Below are 21,760 nucleotides of genomic sequence, written 5' to 3'. Positions count from 1 at the left end.
GGAAAACAATGTTAGATCCATGGAAATTTAATTCATGCACCAACATAAGAGTTTCATGCTTTGGCAACCTCTTGGCCTTTCTATCAATGGGGTCTTGATCTAGTAGGAAAGATAAATCCTCCTTCATCCAATGGTCACAAATTCATCCTTGTAGCTACAAAATACTTTAGAAAATGGATTGAGGCGGTGCCTCTCACAAGTATCACAGGAAAAAAAATTGCTGCATTTATCTTGAACTACCTCATATGTCGCTATGGCATACCCATGAGCATTATCTCCGATAAGTGGCAACTGTTCAAGAACTAGGTTGTACAAGAGCTTTGTGAGAAATTTCAGATCCAACATAGATTCTCCACACCCTACTATCTACAAGGGAATGGACAAGAAGAAGCATCAAATAAAACAATTTTGAAAATCCTCAAAAAGATAGTGAATGATGCTGGCAAAAATTGGCATATTCAATTGAACCCTTCTCTATGGGCCTACCGTACCAGTATCCACACACCAACAAGAGCCACACCTTTCTCTCTTGTCTATGGATTAGAAGCAATACTGCCAATAGAAGTAGATATACCTTCTCTATGAGTATCATTAAAAAGACTTATCCCAGATGAAGAACAACGAGTATCCAGACTGCAAGAGCTAGAATTGAGGACATGAACGATGAAAAATGCCTTTGATGATTTGAAGGAGTATCAACAAAGAATGTGATGAAGTTATAATCACAACATTAAACCAAGAGCCTTTCAAGTTGGAGAACTAGTGTTAAAGGAAAATCCAAAAAACCGGTCAGATCGAGAAAAGAAAGAGAAGTTTGAACCAAACTGGTTAGGTCTGTTTGTGGTCTCAACAACATTTGAGTCAGGAGCCTATCAACTATCAATTCCAGATGGGGATCAGCTTAAGGAACCCATCAATAGAATGCATCTAAAAAATTTTTATGTCTAAAAGTAGAAAAATCCAAAAATAGTGAAAAAGCAAAAAATACAAAAACAACGAAAATAGTGAAAAATAAAAAACAAAAAAATCAAATATGAGAAAAAGTGCAATAAAAACAAATGGTGAAAACCTAGCAACAGGCACTATCTGTAAGCTAGCTCTTCCATCTATCAGTCCATGCATCCTTCCACATGCATTCATTTTCATCAAAGTTGTTTATATCCATAATAAAGCCTTTGTACATATGCAGGCTTCACAGGTGATTTCTCACCATGGTTTTGATCATCGTATTGTTGGGTGGATATTTTGTCACTAGCATACCAATGGAAAAATATATAATTCATAGACAAATATGTTGAGAAATTAATCTCTCCTCTCATCAAGGGGAGGTTTCCTTTGAAATTCCTTCTCTAATTAATAAGAAATCAAAATATGTGGGTTGGTATTGGGCATATAACTCTCTTTTTTCAGAGTCTATGTATTCTCCCTCCACCTTGTTACAATTTCTCTATCGTTTTAGATACTTAAAGAAAAGAGAAAGGAATCTAACAAACTAAGCTAAAACTTACAATCAAGTAGCACAAAGTCTCTCTTGAATGTAATACTAACTCAAACTGATTATTACAAATAATTAGAAATTTAACTTGCACCTCAAAGTCTTCAAGTATGAATTCCTAGTCCTTTAAATTAAAAGTAACTACAGTAATACAAAGCCTACCACTAATTACTTAATTTATAAGAAGATTTCCAAAATATGCTAGGAGCACACAATCTACTTGCACAATTCAGGAGCTCTTTTACCCACATAACAATATCTCCAATATCAAAGAAGTAAAGAACATATATGAGAAATGGACATAAGAACATTAAATCATATAAACAATTTTATTGATACAACACAAAGTTTGAGATCAAACAAAATTGCTTTCTTTATTTGCTTGATATAATCTTCACAACAAAAGCTCAAAGTCTTAGTTGAGGTAAAAATTCTGCAGAGTTTTTCTTAGCATTGAAAAGATAAATATTTACAAATGAGGTCCTCCTTAAATAGAAAAATAATGGAGAAAAATGTGGGCACAATTGATAAATTCAACTACATAGTCCCACTTTGCTACAACTACAACATAAGGAAAATGTGCAGCTACAAGAAAACTAGCAGCATCTAATGATGTAATTGCATAAAAAGAAAAAGCTAAAAGGGGATGCTTTATTCATCTTTCTCCTCCTCGTTTGATTTTTGAAATTCTTCAAACTTAGTCAGGATGGATTTCATCTCTGCTTTGTTCGGCATTGGGGTAGAACTTATGATCACTCGAACACGGGAAATCGCATCTTCAATCTTTACCTATTTCTTTTTCCCATCCTTTAGCATGGATGCAAGGACTTCAAAAATGACCTGGATCTCCAATAGCTTATCAAATGTGTCAAGTGAGAAATCTTGTCCCGTGCAATGATCAATTAAAGAAAGGAATTCTTGTGTGATAGCTTCACTAGTAACAAGATTCTGATTGCCATCATATAGATAACAAGGAAGATCGACAATCTTGGCAAAAATGAGATCAATCTCATCATCACCTTCTTTCTTCTCTCGGTCCATCTCCATAATGATCAACCTTATTGTCTCTTGCTTATGAGACAATAACGACAAAATCTGGATATATTTTTCCCTTGTAGGAATTACTTTATTTTCAATAAGGACATCTATTCTGAAGTCCTCCATCTTGCTCCAAAGGTTTCTACTTTTCTCAACTTCCTCAATCTCATGTGATAACGAAGTTTTGAGTCCTTGAATTTGACTTTGGATTACTTCAAAATCTGACAATAGCCCAACTATTGAACTTAGAAGATGAGAGCCTCCTGACCTTAGCCGTGAAATCCACTCATCCATCACCCGACCCTTAGCTCCTACCTGTTCAATTTTCTTTAGAGTTTTAGTGTCCATTGAGGATCCTATGGGCTCAACTTCCTGAGAAGATTGTGTGACCTTCAAAAGAACATTAGTCAGTTGTTCATATTTCTACTTTAATTCGTTCTTATCATCTCTCTCTTGATCAAACCTCTGTAACAAAGAGTTGAAAGTTGTCTGAGAAACCAACTTAACACTCTCATGTGTTTCCACCCCAAGTTCTATGGTTTACATGGTGTAATCCTCGGGTTGTATATTGCCTTTGTCTTTATCTGATGATGGTACCATGACCTCATCATACTTCCTTTTAGAAATTGGGTCTACTAACACACGAGATACAATCTTTGGCTTCTTTGTTCCTTTAGGCTTTGGATGAATCAACTGCTCGAGATCAAACTCATCTGGATACATTACGTGTTTTTTCCTCTTAGGGGCCACTACTTCCATCCAAGGTGGTAATGCTGGATTGGCCGATGGAGTAGTAGCTCCTTGCTGATTTTTATTTAAGGTTTCAGGAGCAGGCTAACTGGAGCTCACAACAGTTATGAGTATTGTCATTGGCACCAATGTTGAAGCATCTTGTAGGACACTTGTCGATGTTTTAGTAGTTGTTGTTTTTTACACCTCTTTAGTTACAGATGGGAGAATTGAAGGCACCGTGGATGCAACCTTAGTACTTACCAATGGTGGAATTTCTATTGTGATTGTAGTAACAGGTAAGTTCACTATAGACTGCTTTGCAAATACCTCTTGCAAGGCTTCATTAAAATCTAGCATCGTAGATTAGATGGTGGATGAAGGAAAATCATCCAAATTAGAGAAACTGGTTAATTTAAAAAATTGTTAAGCAGTCTCTGATTGCACCATGCCCATACCTAGATCCCCATCTTGAAACTCCTCATCCTCTTGATCAGAGTCAAAATCAATAGAGTGGATGATCACCTCTAAATGAGTTAGTACCTGTGAAGTGGTTGGGGCATTAACTTCACCTGGATGTGATGTTTCTTCAACCTATGCTTCCTCTTGTTGAGCAATTTCACCTTCTTCAGTCCCCTTCTCTTTTTCAATTTCAATGGCAGGCGACTATTTTGGCTCATTTGTAACTGTCCCCGGTACTGCTAATGATGACTCACCCTTCTTGGACCCTTTAATTATAAAATTAATTTTGGGCCTTTTCCCTTTAGATTGTACCACGAGAGCCGAAGATAGTGCTTGGGGATCTTCCCTGCTCTTTGTTCTTGTCTCAGTTGTAGCCGTCTTACCAACTGGCCCATCACTCTTATCGTCATCCCCAGAACTAGCAGGAAGTTGTTTCATCCTAAGATTCATTTTTAATAGACAAGCATTGGTGTTTGCAAGGATGTGAGTGTTCCTTTGGGTGATAGATTTATTTTCCTTCTTTGAACATTGCATCGGTGGGAGCGGAGAGTCAACAATCTTCTTTTCATAATAGATAGGGGATATTATGTCATCTGTGTCTTTCATGGTTATTGGGATCTTTGCTAAATCCAAGTTTTCAATCTGTTTGAGGGTAAGACGACTAAAATCCATCCTTCTTATATCTTCCTTATTTTGATAGTCTACCCATACATCTTCAAACCTATAGACATGGGTATAACTCCTCTTGAGTTTGTTCTTCATGCCATGAAAATCAAAATTGTTTCATGCCTTGAATCTTCTCATAGTATTCCACTGCATTTCTTCCTCCATGTTTTTGGCTTTAGGGTTAGTTAGGACTGAGTAGCTGCCAATTGATTCTGGAAACTTCAACCCAGTCTTATGTGCTTGTGATTGCTTTTCATGCACAAATATTAGTTGGCGACACAACTCCATGAGAATGATCTTTTCAGAAGGATACTTGAAAAGAGAATTTCCTTTCATCATGTTACTATATGACGAGTTTGTTCAACAAAGTTTGGAATAAATCTTCGCAAGAAATTTAATTTGCCGAAGAAAGAATGAACAACATTTTTACTTGTTGGCATGGAAAGATCACGAATAGCTTTTACTCTTTTAGCATCAATTTTTATACCTTCTTTTGAAACAATATGCCCAAATAACTTACCCTCGGTAACCCCAAAAATAGATTTCTTGGGATTGAGGGAAATTCCATACTGACGACACTTACTCAAAACTTGTTACAAGTGATAGAAATGATCTTGACGTTTCTTAGAATAAACAGTCAAATCATCCAAATAGACTAAAATTAACTTTCCAAGGAAACTTTGGAAGGCCAATTCCATTGTGCGTTGTAAAGTTGCTCCTGTGTTTATCAACCCAAAAGGCATTATGTGATATGCAAAATTGCCCCAAGTTGTGGTAAATGCAGTTTTATGTTGATCTTTTTCAAGGACCTCCACTTGATTGTAGCCCAAAAACCCATCCGACATGGACATCATCTCTGATCTAGTAACAACTTGTAGGACATGATCCATGACAGGTAAAGGGTAATTATCTTTTAAGGATGCCTGATTCAAATTATGGAAATCAACACATATCCGGATCTCACCATTCTTCTTATGTATAGGTACAATATTGGCTATCCAACAAGAATGATGAATGGGGAAGATTATCCTTCCTCTCAACATCTTTTGAACTTCAACAAAGATAGTATCACAGATCTTTGGGTTGTATTGCCTTTGCTTCTGACAAAAAGGCGTAATACCCGGTTTCAATGGAATGTCATGGCAGAGCTCTTCGGGACAAAAAGACTTTAGATCTTCATAGGAGTATGCCAAGACGTCAACATATTGCTGCAATAATGCAACAAATTTCCGCCTTTCTTCTTGTGAACAACACTTTCCAATGTTGATCATTTTTGGATTTCCTTCAGTCCCGATATTTACTTGTTCATATTCCATTGATCCTGCAGCTGATCTTTGTTGCTTTTTAACATAACGATCATGTTTGTCAAAAAGCTTTTCTAGAGAAACTAGACCCTTGGGGATCTTGTTCCCTTTTCTGCATCAATTATTTCAATTGCATCCTTTGAAGGGCAGTGACTACCTTCAAAGTATAGATCATCAAAATTGTCAATCGTCTGCAAAAAAATAATTACATGATGATCGTTGTTAAACACTTGCTAATGATCAGAGTTGTCAGGAACACTTGGTCGAAAAACCAATTCAACAATGTATGTTGATCCTAAAAATTCTATTTGAGGAACCAAAGAGGTTGCTAATACTGCTAATGAGTCTTCCTTGTCATTGAATTCATGGGAAACCACAGATATATCAAAAGCATCAAATTCCTCTATTAGATCCCATACAAGGTTGCGATAGTGTTGTAGCCTTTCACTCCTTGTCTGATATATGTTCATGACCTGACAAACTATCAACTTGACATCTCCTTGAGCATGTAAATTTTTAATCCCCTTCCTTTGGGCAACATTCATCCCCAAAAGGAGAGATTCATACTCAGTAGTGTTATTTGTGTTACCAAATTGCAATTTGAAGGAGAAAGGGAAAAAAAATTCCATTAGGAGAAAATAACACAACACCGGCTCCTGATCTAGTAGAAGAAAAACTACCATCAAATTGTAGCGTCCAAACATCATTTGGACTACCAATGCTGACGATATAAAAATTGAGAATTTTTTGTTGTGAAGTTGAAGATTTTTCTGACTCCGTAACACTACTTTCACAATCAACTGGAACACCATTGAGTGGAATGGAATCTTCACTCTCAAGAGCCACCTCTAAACCATCATCAACATGCATGAAATAATTACCCATACCTGACGATTCGAAAAGAATCTGGGCCCGCTGATCATCAGACTTGACAATAGTGTATTTCAATTCTTTTTCTGGAAGCAACTTTTGGATAAATCCTTTAACAGGAATACGAGCCTCAGTCATATCCAAGTTTAACTACCCCAACATCTCTACAAAAATTTCTTCCCAACAATAGACCATAGGAAGCCGACACATCGGCTACCAGTACTATCATCTTAATCTTCTTTTCTGGGAATGAAGCAAAATCAAACTACGTGTCCTTGATCTGACCTATCAAGGGAAATTGCTTTTTATCCATAGAGAAACATCTTCCAAATGTTTTGGTCAAAGTTAAGTCAAGGGCATTGGCAACTTTGACGGCATAACATTATCAGATGCCCCAGAATCAAATACACAATTACTAAGCTTATAAGCATTTATCAACAAAGAGATATAGAATGGTTCTATCTTCTCTATAGGAGAAGAGGAAGTTACTAAGTTATTTTGAAGTAAGTTAGACTTAGGAAGATTACTAGGGGTAGTATCTTTTTCTTTAACAAATTTGACCAAACGGTCAAATTGATCTGGATTAGATCTCAAAAATTCAACCTCAGACATTTGTATTTTGGTTTTCTTAGCATGGTCTAAAATATCAAATTACTAAAAGGAATTCATCATCAAAGATTGATTTGGGTTCTCATTTTGAGAACTTAAAATATTAGGTACACTAGTCTTCGATGCAGGTGTAGAAGATTTGACAAGTGCAGAAAAATTGACAGCAGTTGAAGAATCACTTACACTTTTATCCTTCATGGCATCCATTGAGATAGCATTGTCTTTTATAGGATTTGGTATGGGAGCCCCATGCTTTGCAATAGAAATTGGCAAACGTTGAAAGTCCTTGATTTGAATAGGATCATCACTCTTCGTAATGACAGGTGGCTGAGCTGCCTGTGCTTGCAAACAGATGAATACTGCAAAGACATCCCCATCACGTGTGTCAGGCTTATCATCTTCTTGATATTGCATAAACTTGATATTAGAGTCACCAACCAACTCTACATCACCTTCTTGATGCAAATTGGCATCATATTCACCAAAAGGGGGAAGATCATTCTGTTCAACTTCATAATATCCTGTAGCTGAATTTTGGGTTGGTGCTTCCAACGCAAGCCTCTCTGGAGTAGGAGGCAATTTATTCTGATTATGCATGGCATAATTGGAAGCATTGTTTGGATAAGTCTTTCTTGGAACATCATGATAAGAAGTATTTCCTTGTGAGGAAATTTGCTTCTTCAGTGCCAACAACTCATTTGCTAACTTTTGTATCATAGGATCAACAAAATTCATTGAAGGAATAGGTAAATCAGCAATTTGATTATTTCTAACCTTGTTAGGATCTCTCCTTATCTTACCGGCGAGGATAAGATCATCTTTCAATGATATAGCCAACTATTGTGCAGTGTCCAAATCTATAGGATTATTCCTTTGCAAAAGAAAGCTCACCTCTGACAATTGAGCATTGATGAATAAGCATTTCAAGTTTCCAATGGTTGGTCGTGAAGCAACTGGAATGCGATTGTGCAATCTATTGAACTTTGCTACAAATTCATGCATAGCTTCCTGAGGTTCTTTCTTCATTTGAGTTGACTGAGCTAACAGTGCGTGATCATCTTCGACAAACTTGAACCTTGCTTCAAACAATGTTCTGAGAGTTGCCCAATTTGTGCTACAAGCATTCAAAAGATGATAGAACCAATCAACAATAGCTCCATGCAAAGTCTCAATGAACAATCTCACTGAAATATCTTCATTCTCAACACCGAGGACTCCACATGCGATGTAGAAGGCAACAATGTGTTTGTCCGAGTGCTGAGAACCATCCCCCAAAAATTTGGGTAAATTTTTCCACGTACCCTTGGGAAGTTCATGCGAAGGTGCGGTCAATTTCAAGAAACCAAAAGAAGTACCCCAAGGTCCAGCAGCAGCCATCCTTAATGGAATATAGGGTGGTATTACAAAATGACTTGCAAGTGGAACAAATAAAACTTGCAAACTTGATGCCTCACTTGGTACGGGAGATCGCTGTGTAGAAGGAGGAAAACTTTGTGTCTGCTACAAAGGAGAACAAGTCCGTGGAGGTGTCACAAAAGGAAAATTATGTTGCTGCAAAAACTCAAAAGTAGGATCAACAAATCCCGCTAATCGTTGCCCACGAGTGTAAATTCGATCAGCCAGATTATGATTTTTGATAAAATCAGCAAAAAAGATATTAAAATGAAAAGAGCACTACAACCCAAAGCGAAAATACCAATTGTACATCGCTCCCCAGCAGAGTTGCCAAAAAACTGTTGGGTGAATATTTTGTCACCAGCATACCAATGGAAAAATATATAATTCACACACAACTATGTTGAGAAATTAGTCTTTCCTCTCATAAAGGGGAGGTTCCCTTTGAAATTTATTCTCTAATTAATAAGAAATCAAAATCTGTGGGTTGGTATTGGGCATATAACTCTTTTTTTTCAGAGTCTATGTATTCTCCCTCCACCTTGTTACAATTTCTCTATCATTTTAGATACTTAAAGAAAAGAACAATGAATCTAACAAACTACACTAAAACTTACAATCAAGTAGCACAAAGTCTCTCTTGAATGCAATACTAACTCAAACTGATTATTACAAATAATTAGAAATTTAACTCGCAGCTCAAAGTCTTCAAGTATGAATTCCTAATCCTTTAAATTAAAAGTAACTGTAGTAATACAAAGCCTACCACTAATTACTTAATTTATCAGAAGATTTCCCAAATATGCTAGGAGCACACAGTCTACTTGCATGATTTAGGAGCTCTTTTACCCACATAACAATATCTCCAATATCAAAGAAGTAAAGAACATATGTACATAATGGACATAAGAACATTAACTCATATAAACAATTTTCTTGACACAACACAAAGTTTGAGATCAAACAAAATTGCTTTCTTTATTTGCTTGATAGAATCTTCACAACAAAAGCTCAAAGTCTTAGTTGAGGTAAAAATTCTGCAAAGTTTTGCTTAGCATGAAAAAGATAAATATTTGCAAATGAGGTCCTCCTTAAATAGGAAAAGAATGGAGAAAAATGTGGACACAATTAACTAATTCAACCGCACAGTCCCACTTTACTACAACTACAACATAAGGAAAATGTGCAGCTATAAGAAAACTAGCAGCATCTAATGATGCAACTGCATAAAAAGAAAAAGCTAAAAGGGGATGCTTTATTCATCTTTCTCCTCCTCGTTCAATTTTTGGAATTCTTCGAACTTAGTCAGGATGGATTTCATGTCTGCTTTGTCTGGCATTGGGGTATAACTTGTGATCACTCAAACACAGGAAATCACATCTTCAATCTTTACCTGTTTCTTTTTTCCATCCTTCAACATGGATGCAAGGACTTCAAAACTGACCTGGATCTCCAATAGCTTATCAAATGTGTCAAGTGAGAAATCCTATCCCGTGTAGTGATCCAATAAAGAAAGGAATTCCTATATGATAGCTTCACTAGTAACAAAATTCTGATTGCCATCATATAGATAACAATGAAGATCGACAATCTTGGCAAAAATGAGATCAATCTCATCATCACCTTCTTTCTTCTCTCGGTCCAGCTCCGCAATCATCAACCTTATTGTCTCTTGCTTATGAGACAATAATGACAAAATCTAGATATATTTTTCCCTCGTAGGAATTACTTTATTTTCAACAAGGATATCTATTCTAAATTCCTCCATCTTGCTCCAAAGGGTCATAGTTTTCTCAACTTCCTCAATCTCATGCGATAACAAAGTTTTGAGTCCTTGCATTTGACTTTGGATTACTTCAAAATCTGACAATAGCCCAACTGTTGAACTTAGAAGATGAGAGACTTCTAACCTTAGCCGTGAAATCCACTCATCCATCACCCAGCCCTTGGCTCCTACCTGTTTAATTTTCTTTAGAGCTTCAGTGTCCATTGAGGATCCTATGGGCTCAACTTCTTGAGAAGATTGTGTGACCTTTCGAAGAACATTAGTCAATTGTTCACATTTATGCTTTAATTCATTCTTCTCATCTCTTTCTTGATCAAACCTCTGAAACAAAGAGTTGAAAGTTGTCCGAGAATCCAACTTAACACTCTCATGTGTTTCCACCCCAAGCTCTATGGTTTGCATGGTGTAATCCTCATGTCCTATATTGCCTTTGTCTTTATCTGATGATGGTACCATGACCTCATCACACTTCCTTTTAGAAACCGGGTCTACTAACACACGAGATACAGTCTTTGGCTTCTTTGTTCCTTTAGGCTTTGGAGGAATCAACTGCTCGAGATCAAACTCATCTAGAGAAATTACCTATTTTTTCCTCTTACGGGCCACTATTTCCATCCAAGGTGGTAATTTTGGATTGGCTGATGGAGTAGTAGCTCCTTGCTAATTTTTAGTTAAGATTTTGGGAGCAGGTTGACTAGAGCTCGCAGTAGTTATGAGTGTTGTCATTGGCACCAATGTTGAAGCATGTTGTGGGACACTTGTCAATGTTGTAATAGTTGTTGTTTTTGACACCTCTTTAGTTACATATGGGAGAATTGAAGGCGTCATGGATGCAACCTCGGTACTTACCAATGGTGGAATTTTTGTTGTGATTGTAGTAACAGGTAAGTTCACTATAGACTGTTCTACAAATACCTCTTCCAAGGATTCATTAAAATCCAACATCGTAGATTCAATGGTGGATGAAGGAAAATCATCCAAATTGGAGAAATTGGTTAATGTAAAAAATTGTTGAGCAGTCTCTGACTGCGCCATGCCCATACCTAGATCCATACCTTGAAACTCCTCATCCTCTTGATAAGAGTCAAAATCAATAGAGTAGATGATCACCTCTGAATAAGTTAGTACCTGTGAAGTGGTCGGGGCATTAACTTCACCTGGATGTGATGTTTCTTTGACCTGTGCTTCCTCTTGTTGAGGAATTTCACCTTCTTCAATCCCCTTCTTTTTTTGAGTTTCAATGGCAGACGGTTTTTTTGGCTCATTTGTAACTGTCCCTTGTACTGCTGATGATGACTCACCCTTCTTGGACACTTTAATTGTGAATTTAATTTTGGGCCCTTTCCCCTTAGATTGTACCATGAGAGCCAAAGATAGTGCTTGTGGATCTGCCCTTCTCTTTGTTCTTGTCTTAGCTGTAGCCATCTTACCAACTGGGCCATCACTATTATCGTCATCCCCAGAACTAGCAGGAAGTTGTTTCATCCTAAGATTCATTTTTAACAACCAGACATTGTTGTTTGCCAAGATGGGAGCGATCCTTTGGGTGATAGATTTACTTTCCTTCTTTGACCATTGGACTGGTGGGAGCGGAGAGTCGGTAATCTTCTTTTCATAATAGACAGGGTCTATTATGCCATCCATGTCTTCCATGGTCATTGGGATCTTTGCTAAATCCAAGTTTTCAATCTGTTCCAGGGTAAGATGACTAAAATCCATCCTTCTTATATCTTCCTGATTTTGACAGTCTACACATACATCTTCAAACATGTAGACATGGGTATAAATCCTCTTGAGTTTGTTCTTCATGGCATGAAAATCAAAAAAATTTCATGCCTTGAATCTTCTCATAGTATTCCACTGTATTTATTCCTCCATGTTTTTGGCTTTAGGTTTAGTTAGGACTGAGTACTTGCCAATTGATTCTGGGAACTTCAACCCAATATTATGTGCTTGTGATTTCTTTTTATGCACATATATTAGTTGTCAACACAACTCCATGAGAATGATACTGTCAGAAGGACACCTTGGTAGAATGAAAGGCTTACCTGAGAAACACCCAATCCGGATGTAGGTGAATGTTGGGAATTGAAGGAAAACACGTCCAAAATGAGACACCCTGTTATATGCAACCTCTGACAATCTCTTCTTCTACAGGCTCTTATTAAATATGCACTTCCACACAGCAAAGAAGGCATCGTTAACTCTTCTAAAGTGGTTACCTTGATTCTTGATCGTAAGTTGATCATAGTATTCCCAGACAGGCACCAATCTCCTATTACCCTTGGTAGACAAACCTGGATGTTGCCTCATAGACGTAGGTGCATAAACTAGGTATGAGGTCATATAGAATTTTAGTGTCACTTTGACTTCCTTCAATTGAGCACAGAGCGCATCACTGATCTATTCACCCCAATCAATTCTCGCAACCCCTTTCCTGATTATATTTATGTAATAACACATCCAATTTTGAAAGTAATGAGAGTCTTTTATCCCCTTCACTCTTGATAACATGGTGACCATGTCGTTGTACTCCTCATTGAAGTCACTCCTATGAAAAACTTGGGCCATCATGTGGTAGTGGAATTTCTGGCAGCAGAGAGGTACACAGTATTGATCACTTTCTTGCATTTAACCTCATTTTTCTCATAGTATTCTTAAGCACTTTCTTGAGAAATGTCAGGTACTTCTTCAACTAGAGAACCTTTGAAGACACTCTTGAGGAACACACTATCTAGAGTCATGATGACATTTTGATCAGTGTCCCTCAACTGTCTTGTATTCGGATCAAAGTGATCTGCTACTGCAAGTACAAATTCTGGATCATGAGTTGCAATTGGGAAGGATGCATATTTATGCAACTCTGATTTGATCAGGTTTGTTAGGCGGGCAGGAGCTTTCTCAACTTGGTCTATAAACTCTTGCATACTGACATGTCCAATTTTTGTATCTTTGATTTCCTTGATGTTTGAGTTTACCGAACTTTTCGGGTATAAATTCAAGTATTTATCGTACTTGTACTTCATCTTTTTTGTTGATGTTTTACCCAGAGAAGATTCCAACTGGCTCGAGGAAGTCTCTGATTTGTCATGAGAGGGCTTTGACATTTGCAAATGATTGCATTCAACACTGAGGATTAACTTCTTTGATATTTATCATCATCAATAAAATCGGACTTAGAACAGGCTTGGAAGTAAAGCTGCCAAAAATAGCAGGTCGAGGAAAAAATTCTGACCTGCACTTCAGGAGATAATATTTGCACAAGTCCAATGTGCAAGGATAAACATCTTAATTCGCACATCGTATTTTAAAGTCCGATGTGCAATTTTGGGAAATTCATCAGCACATTGGACTTTAAAGTCCGATGTGCAAGCCAGGGAAAATCATTAACATATCGGACTTTAAAGTCTGATGTGCAAGTTAATTTTTTTTTTAGTCTGATGTGCTAATCGAGGGAAAGGCAACTGAGTGACATGTCAGGTTTTAAAACTCGACATGTCAATCAAATATTCTCCTCTTCACATATCGGACTTTTGGGGGAAAGGCAACTGATTGACATGTCGGGTTTTAAAACCCGACGTGTCAATCAAACATTCAGGTTACCCTCTTGCATATCGGACTTTAAAATCCGATATGCGAAGAGGTCTCCATTACTCAGCCTGCATATTGGATTTTAAAATCCGATATGCAGGATAAGGGGAGAAAATATTAGAAGGGCAACCAGACTTTAAAATTCGATTACCCTTCGAATACACTACCAAGCAAAACAGAAAAAACAAAGCGGAAAGGAAAAAGAGCGAAGAACAGGCAAAAACTCGAAATGAAAATAAAAACCTACCTTAATCCACCATGATGAGAGAAAAATCCAATGTAGACGCGATAAATCCAAAAGGCCGGCAAGCGAAAACGGAGGAGGATAGGCGCGAAGGAGAAAAACACAAACAATAATGAAGAAATAATGCCCAAAATTTAATAAATAATCCCCTAAATTAGCAATAAATGTTATATTAATTGTTTATCATGCAGTACATGTTGGACTTTAAAGTACGACATGCAGGAAGAAAACCCTTGCAAGTTGGACTTTAAAGTCCGACATACACTTTCGACCAGGCAACCTGCAGGTCGGACTTTAAAGTCTAAACTGTAATGGAAGGATTACCCGCAGGTCGGACTTTAAAGTCCGATCTGCAGGTTGAAAATGAAACCTTTGCAAATCTGACTTTAAAGTCCGATGTGCAATAAACTTTACTAAGAAAGAACCCTGCAGGTCAGACTTTAAAGTCCGACCTGAAGGTAAAACTGCAAACCTTAAAAACTTAGAAAACAATAAAAATGAAAAGCGAAAAGCTAAATGAGCTAACCGACGAAGTCAATCAAGCTCTCCCGGAGGTCGTAAGGTATAAAACGGACAAGTTTTGTAGGGTTGCCTTATGATTTTGACTTTGCTGAAATCGAGGACAACACGTATATACCATAATAAAGTTTGTTTCTAGACTGGGGGCAAAATCCTAAACCTAGCTAGGGGCAAAATTTCCTTGGGCTTAATCAAATAGGTATAACAACAATAGGGAACACTCATCAAGACAAAAGTGAGTCACATCCAATGAGAGGGGGGGGGGGGGTGAATCAGTCACCTACCGGTTTCACATAATTAAAACCCTTTTACTCAAGTTTTCACTAACTTAATATTCATCAATACAAACAGTTATTGCAAGAGAACATGCATGCATGAAAAGATACACAATAACACCAAGAATTATCTCATGGAAGCCCAAATGGGAGAAAACCACGGTGTGAGTTGATGCTCACAAAATTTGTATTGTTCTGGAGCAAGCCCTGTAAGGAGCCATCCCTATTAGGATATTTACAGAGACACTGTTAAGTGTCACCTGGTTAAGGGATTTGAATCTAGGCCTGTTAAAGCCTTTACCCTATTAAAGGTATCCTGATTAAAGGACTTAAATCATCAATCAAGATGACACCCGATTAAGGGATTTAAACAAAAAGACCTATTAGAGTCCACTTGGTTAAGGGATTTTGAGTTGCAATGGTTAGAAAGCAACAAGAAGTTGATTTGCTGGTATAGATACTGATATCTTGATCAAATCACAATGAATCTCACACTCAGTCTGCATCGGTTGTGTCTGCTCTGCACTACACCGGTTCTCTGCTCATACCCTCAGCTCTGCACTCTGTCGATCTACTTCACACACACTTTGCTCTGCTAAATCACTTAGCACTTCCTCACTCTTCACTCTGCACTTTGGATCGCCTCTCACAAGATTTGCACATTGCAAATTTTTTTATCAATCTTTTTTGTTTTCGCCAAAAACCTTTATACCATATTTTGCCAACACATACCCATTGATTTCTCAATCAATTTACACATAACACTTGGTAGATTTGAAATTCAAATATTTCCAAATCTTCCCGCACTCTCTCTGCACTCTCCATCATTCTCGCCAACAACTCATCCTTATCTTCCACCTCAACTCGTAATTTCTGCAACTTTAGAGTCGTGTTCTGTCCTTTTAATGCGAACCAAAAAATCACCACAAATCTCTCCTTAATTGACTATTAATTGTTGTAAACTTCACCAGCAGATTGACTAGCAATATCTCTCTCTGACTGACTCAACTTTGCTCATCACATCCATCATACCGGTCACCGCTCTGAGATTCTCGGTGGAAAGTATCCTTCAACTTGTATCATTGGTTCTTCAACCTGTATCATCGATGTATCTCTTTATCTGCTACCACCGGTCACTGATCAGTAAGAATACTGAACACTTGTCTGTCTAGAGAGATCCGATCATGCAAAAGATTACTAAACTTCAATCTTTTTCAACCCCTGTGACTGCATCATGATGTCAACTCCTCCATATGGTGGCTGCTTCTTTATCCGGTGGGAGTCCTGTTGTTTCTTATCCAAACATCCTACAACATACCGGTTTCCGATTGACACTTCTACACTAACTCACTTGTTAGTTGGAAACAATGCACTGCCAACATATCACTCACCAGTCTACAGTCCTTGCACAAGTCAACACTAACTTGTGTATGAGTGACTCCAAAGGTCTTTGTGCTAAAAAAACTTTTCCTCACTTACCAGTGAATATCAAGGACATCTCATTAGGTATGCAACAATAATAGTACTGCACAAATATCTCTTACACTGGTAACCATCCTATAACGATTGACATCAATGACAATCACAATGCCAACACCATCAACTATCAACTATCAATCTAAATATGACAAACACATATCAATGGATGATCTTTTGACTAATGATTTTAGCACTTTGATAATAATGGTTCAACTATTTTATCTTGATTTTCGCTATCATGATTTTGGAGTGACTCAAGGATGTCTCTAACTAGAGAAACAAGGATGGAACATGATATTTTCTTGTCTACTGTTTGTAAATTAATTGTTAATATGTGTAAATTTGTCTTAGGACATGATCATTAGAGTATCATCGAAGACACTTCAGATTGGCATATAGAAATAGTTAATATTGCCTATTTTTCGCAAGCAACACTCAGGTCATCTAGGTTCAATTATACCTCAATTCTTGTGCTAACTTGCAATATCAAAACCCAAGAAAGTAGTGCTCAAGTTATCATGGTTCAATTATACCATCTATGTTTGCACTCACTTCCCACATTTTAAAAGCTCAATGATGACAAAAAGAAATGACCAAGTGACTCATCCAATCGCAGCGTTGCATCTCAATTTCATTTCTATTATTTAAAGTAGATTGCATTTCATTTTGCATGGGATCACAAAAGATCATCTTTTTCCAAGGCCAAACGCTTAAACAGGTGTTATCTCTCTTATTACGTGATTTAGTACATTGAACATTAACAAAAAATAATCAATTCTTTCATTTGGCATGATAAGTTAGTTCATTTCATCACATGCCAGCATTGTATAATAATACATCATTCATATAGATCCATCATCCATATAGATTATTCAATCTTTCATTCATTCATAAACATCAATCATGTCAAAAGACATCATCATTGCATTGTGTTGCATCCATCTCATATCAACATGCATGGGAAAAGTCAGAAAAGAATCATACAAATAGGAAACATTTCATTGCACATGAGTCACATAGTACATATAGCATCATTTTGCATCATCATATAAGAGGCATGCATCCATCATCATATAGCAAGTAGAATGCATCCATAATCTCATAGACCATATAAAGAAAATAGGATTGACTGCATATCATATCATTGGAAATAATCAAGGTCCAATGTACAATGATATCACAAAAATGTCAGAATATATCGTAGGAACCATCAATGTCTCATCAATGGTGTATACAAAATTGGATCAATGATCAATCTCTCATATCAATGTCCACTAGGACTATGGTAAAAAAATTTCTCCTGATGTTATCGGCCTAAGCGAATCTCATGCTACTCCCCCGAATGCACCAACATCAGCACATCCAAATCTTCCTGCAATGGGATATCAACAAAATTTCTATTCTTTATCCAATCAATCTCTTTGATCATTTGATCTGCTATCATATCCGCTCACTAGAGATTTCCATCAATCTCTTTGAGCACCAATCAGTGATTCTTATTCATCATCAGGTCATGCATCTAGTATTTTCAATCTTGAGTTTACATCATTGACGCTCCTCAATCATGAAGTCAATCAAACTCATCCTATTAGATCATCAAATCTTGAGTATATCATTGACCCTTATTGATCATGAGGTCAATAAAACTCTATCAATCATCAATTCAAATAGAACATCAAAGTAATCAGAGAACTGACACTTTCATCAACCAAAGTTGCAGGAAACAAGTAAATTTTATCGAGAAATCAATTTCGCACAAATACAAACAATTCAATCATCAAATCTCTCAATTGATCTCCCAAGAGGGCATCCTTGTATTGTCATCTATCAATCAATGTATGGGGCATTCTCACATCATAATCTATTAATTAACGTCTGTGGCATCATATCGAAATCATATCCACATCAAATCAAGATTTTCCTTTGAACCAATGCGTCGTCACACATCGCTTCGAAGAGGGGCAAAATGTATACACCTAAAAATGGTCTGAAGATAACTAATTAAATACATAGTTACTTAGTTAATAACCCTTCCCAATTAATTGAATTCACTAATAATTTGATTAATTTCCCCATTTAGTCTAGTTATAAATAAATCTAAGGATTTATTCATTAAGTTCATTTCAATAATTCCCCTTTGATTAATTAATCTAAATTAATTAATCCTTCCCCCATTTTAATTCACTCTTCTAATCTCATAATTAGTTAAAACAAATCAAATCATGATTTGTTGAAATTATTTATCTTTTCCTAATATTTGAATTTCTAAATTAAAATATGAGCACATGACTCCTAACTTTTAACCACCTAACTTAACCACCCCCTAACCTAACCCATTCTATATAATCCTAGGGTCTAACTAACCTATGGGTTCGATATTCTCCCCTTGAGACACATCACACTTTTTCCACATGTCTCCTCCCTTGGACACTTGCTCTCTCATCAACAAGGTTCCTTGACACTTGTCACCACATAGATGAAAAGTGTCCCTTCCTCCAACCTCTTCTCCAAATTACCCAATCTTAGCCCTTGGTATCTTCATATTAAATATGGACTGTCTATTCCTGCCACCCCATCTTTGGCTTTGGAATTCCTATAAATACCCCTCATTTTGGAGCAATAAAGTTCCCTTGCATCCTAGATTTTAGCATCATTACTATAGTCATTTTTAATCTCAATCATCTAGCATAATTAGCATCTTAGATTAATCATACATACAATAATATATCTCATATAATTTTAGATTAATCTAGCTTAATTTGTTAATATTGCATTCATCTAGTTTGCATTCATATAGATTAAATCCTTCATCTTGGTGTACTCAAGTCACTGGTATTGCTTAGACAAATATGAGAGAAAATCTATACTTGCATCTTTTAGGAGTCAATAGGTCGATTTGTTATGGTTTTAAATTTATTGATTTTGATCAACTAACCATGCATGTAATGATCTATTTAGTGTTTGTATTGTAGATGTAGATTCCAGATTTCACGCAAACACCAGTGGATAAAGATTTTAACCAAAGGGTAAACTCTTGTGCAAGGGTTAATAGGATAACTAGAGTCAAAGCAATGAGTGTTTGATGAGACCCCTGGGTTAGATGAGGGTTGATTTAGAGGGAAAATCTCTAACCATGGGTGAAGGTTGGATTAACCATTAATGGTTAGGGAGACTTTGGAGACAAATTTGTAAGAGCCTTGCAAATTTGGAGAAATCAACAAGTTAACTTGTTGAAGAGATAAAGTATTCAATGCATTTAGAAGACTTTCTTCCAAATTTGGAGAAGTGACTTCCCCAAATTTGGGGTTTTGACATGATAGAAGGATTAAGACTAGTTAAGTAGGTTTAGAGGGGTTCTAGAAGAATGCCTAGGATGCAAGTGGGGAATGTAGGAAGATGCAAGTGGGAGATATTAGGATTTTAATTAAAATACAAATATTTTATTTTAACTAAAATGGATGCAACTTGCATTTGTAGGAAAGTGCAAGTGTGGGGGGGGGGTTTATAAATAAATTTGATTTATTTATATACAAGGATGATTTTAATTAAATGTAAATTTAATTAAAATGGTGAAACTTGGGGAATTAATCAAATATTGTATTTGATTAATGGTTGGTCTAGAAGAAAAATGATATATTAAATAAACAAATAAAATTTATTTAATTAAGTGTGCAAGTTTTAAGCATCTACACTAAGTATGTCAATTCTAGTACAAAGTTGACAGAGGCATTTCCACTATACCAGGAAGCAAACCCGCTACAAGACAACAACAACTAGGACTGTGTGAAATGTGATGTGTTTGATGACTAATACAGATTTTGGCAAAAGATCGTTGTGACACGAACACAACAAGCACATACGAATGATAGAATGCAATAAAAGAGTCATGTACTTCCTAAGATAGTCAAAGGACATTACTTGTTGAATCCCCTAGCCCAGAAAACCACATCCAACCAGCTAGATAGAATCTTGGCAGCACTGGCTCCACCCTCGGCACACACTTCTCGAGCAAGCCAAGCTTCAAATTTCTAAAGATGCAAATATCTCAAGAAATATTCTCTCAAATTGGGGGGTACATGAGGGGTGTCTTCGGCATGCACATATCACAATGCTTGAGTCAACAAGTAGAAGGATTGGGGCCACTATAACAATGGTTCGTAGTAATTTTCTGATGGGTCCAATCCAACAACAAATTCTCAAAGCAAGAAACTTAAGACTTTAATTGAGCTTATCAGTGCAAACAAGGCCTCTAGATATAACGAATTCACTCAACACTTCAGCCGTTTGACTAGGTTTTTTATATAGCGGATCAAAAAATAGTGCTCGAGGTCACGTTGGGATAGATGTTATCTCCAACGTGCCCCTATTTTGAAACACTCCCTTGAGGTGATTAGGGCCCCAAGATGTGATTCACTACTAAAAATAAAAATGAGTGTCGCTAACACTTTTCTCTTGCACCTATGACCACGAGAGCTAGAGGGAGAGGATAGTGTGTGTTAGTAGAAGGACCACTCTACATGCACACAAGTGTGTCGATCATGAAAGACATGGGGTTAATTTCTTTAAATCAAATTGAAGTATGTCTAATTACTCAAAAGACACAAAATGTCTATTTCCTTAGTTGGATTGAAGTGTGCCTAATTACCCATAAGACACAAGATGCGAAGATTGAAATGCAATAAAGGAAATATGTTTCTCGAAACCTCTCTTTAGCGGTCCTGCAACCAATTGTTAATGTTTTAAAAGCATGGGGTCTTCTTATTGCTCAATTTGCTACACAAACATTAGCAAAATATCATCCAAAAATACCCAAGTTAGCAGATTAGTCCGAGAATAGCATTTTGGAAAATCATGTAAATGATAATAAGCAAACCCGCTACAACACAGTGCAAACCTACTATTTCAGGGTGCAAACCCGTTGTTTCAAGGTGCGTTCCCATTATTTCATGTTCTCGCTGTTTTAGGGCACGTTCCCGTTGTTTCAGGGTGCGTTCTTGTTGTTCCAGGGTGCGTTCCCATTGTTTCAGGGTGCAAACTTGTAAAATTTAAATCATTTGACAACATACAAGTTAGCTGATTAGTAGAAAAATAACATTCTAGAAAATCATGTAAATGATAATTAGCGATCCCGCTACTTTGTGGCACAAACCCACTGTTTCAAGGTGAAAACTCATTGTTTCAAGGCACAAACTTGCTATTTCAAGGCACAAACCCACTGGTTGTCTAAAACTCATTCTCTCTGTTTGTCTTAAATGCTAACACACAAGTTAGCTAATTAGTATCAAAATAACATTCAAG

Source organism: Cryptomeria japonica, chromosome 11 (assembly GCF_030272615.1).
Source record: "Cryptomeria japonica chromosome 11, Sugi_1.0, whole genome shotgun sequence".
Lineage (NCBI taxonomy): Eukaryota > Viridiplantae > Streptophyta > Pinopsida > Cupressales > Cupressaceae > Cryptomeria > Cryptomeria japonica.
This window is presented reverse-complemented; position numbering follows the sequence as displayed.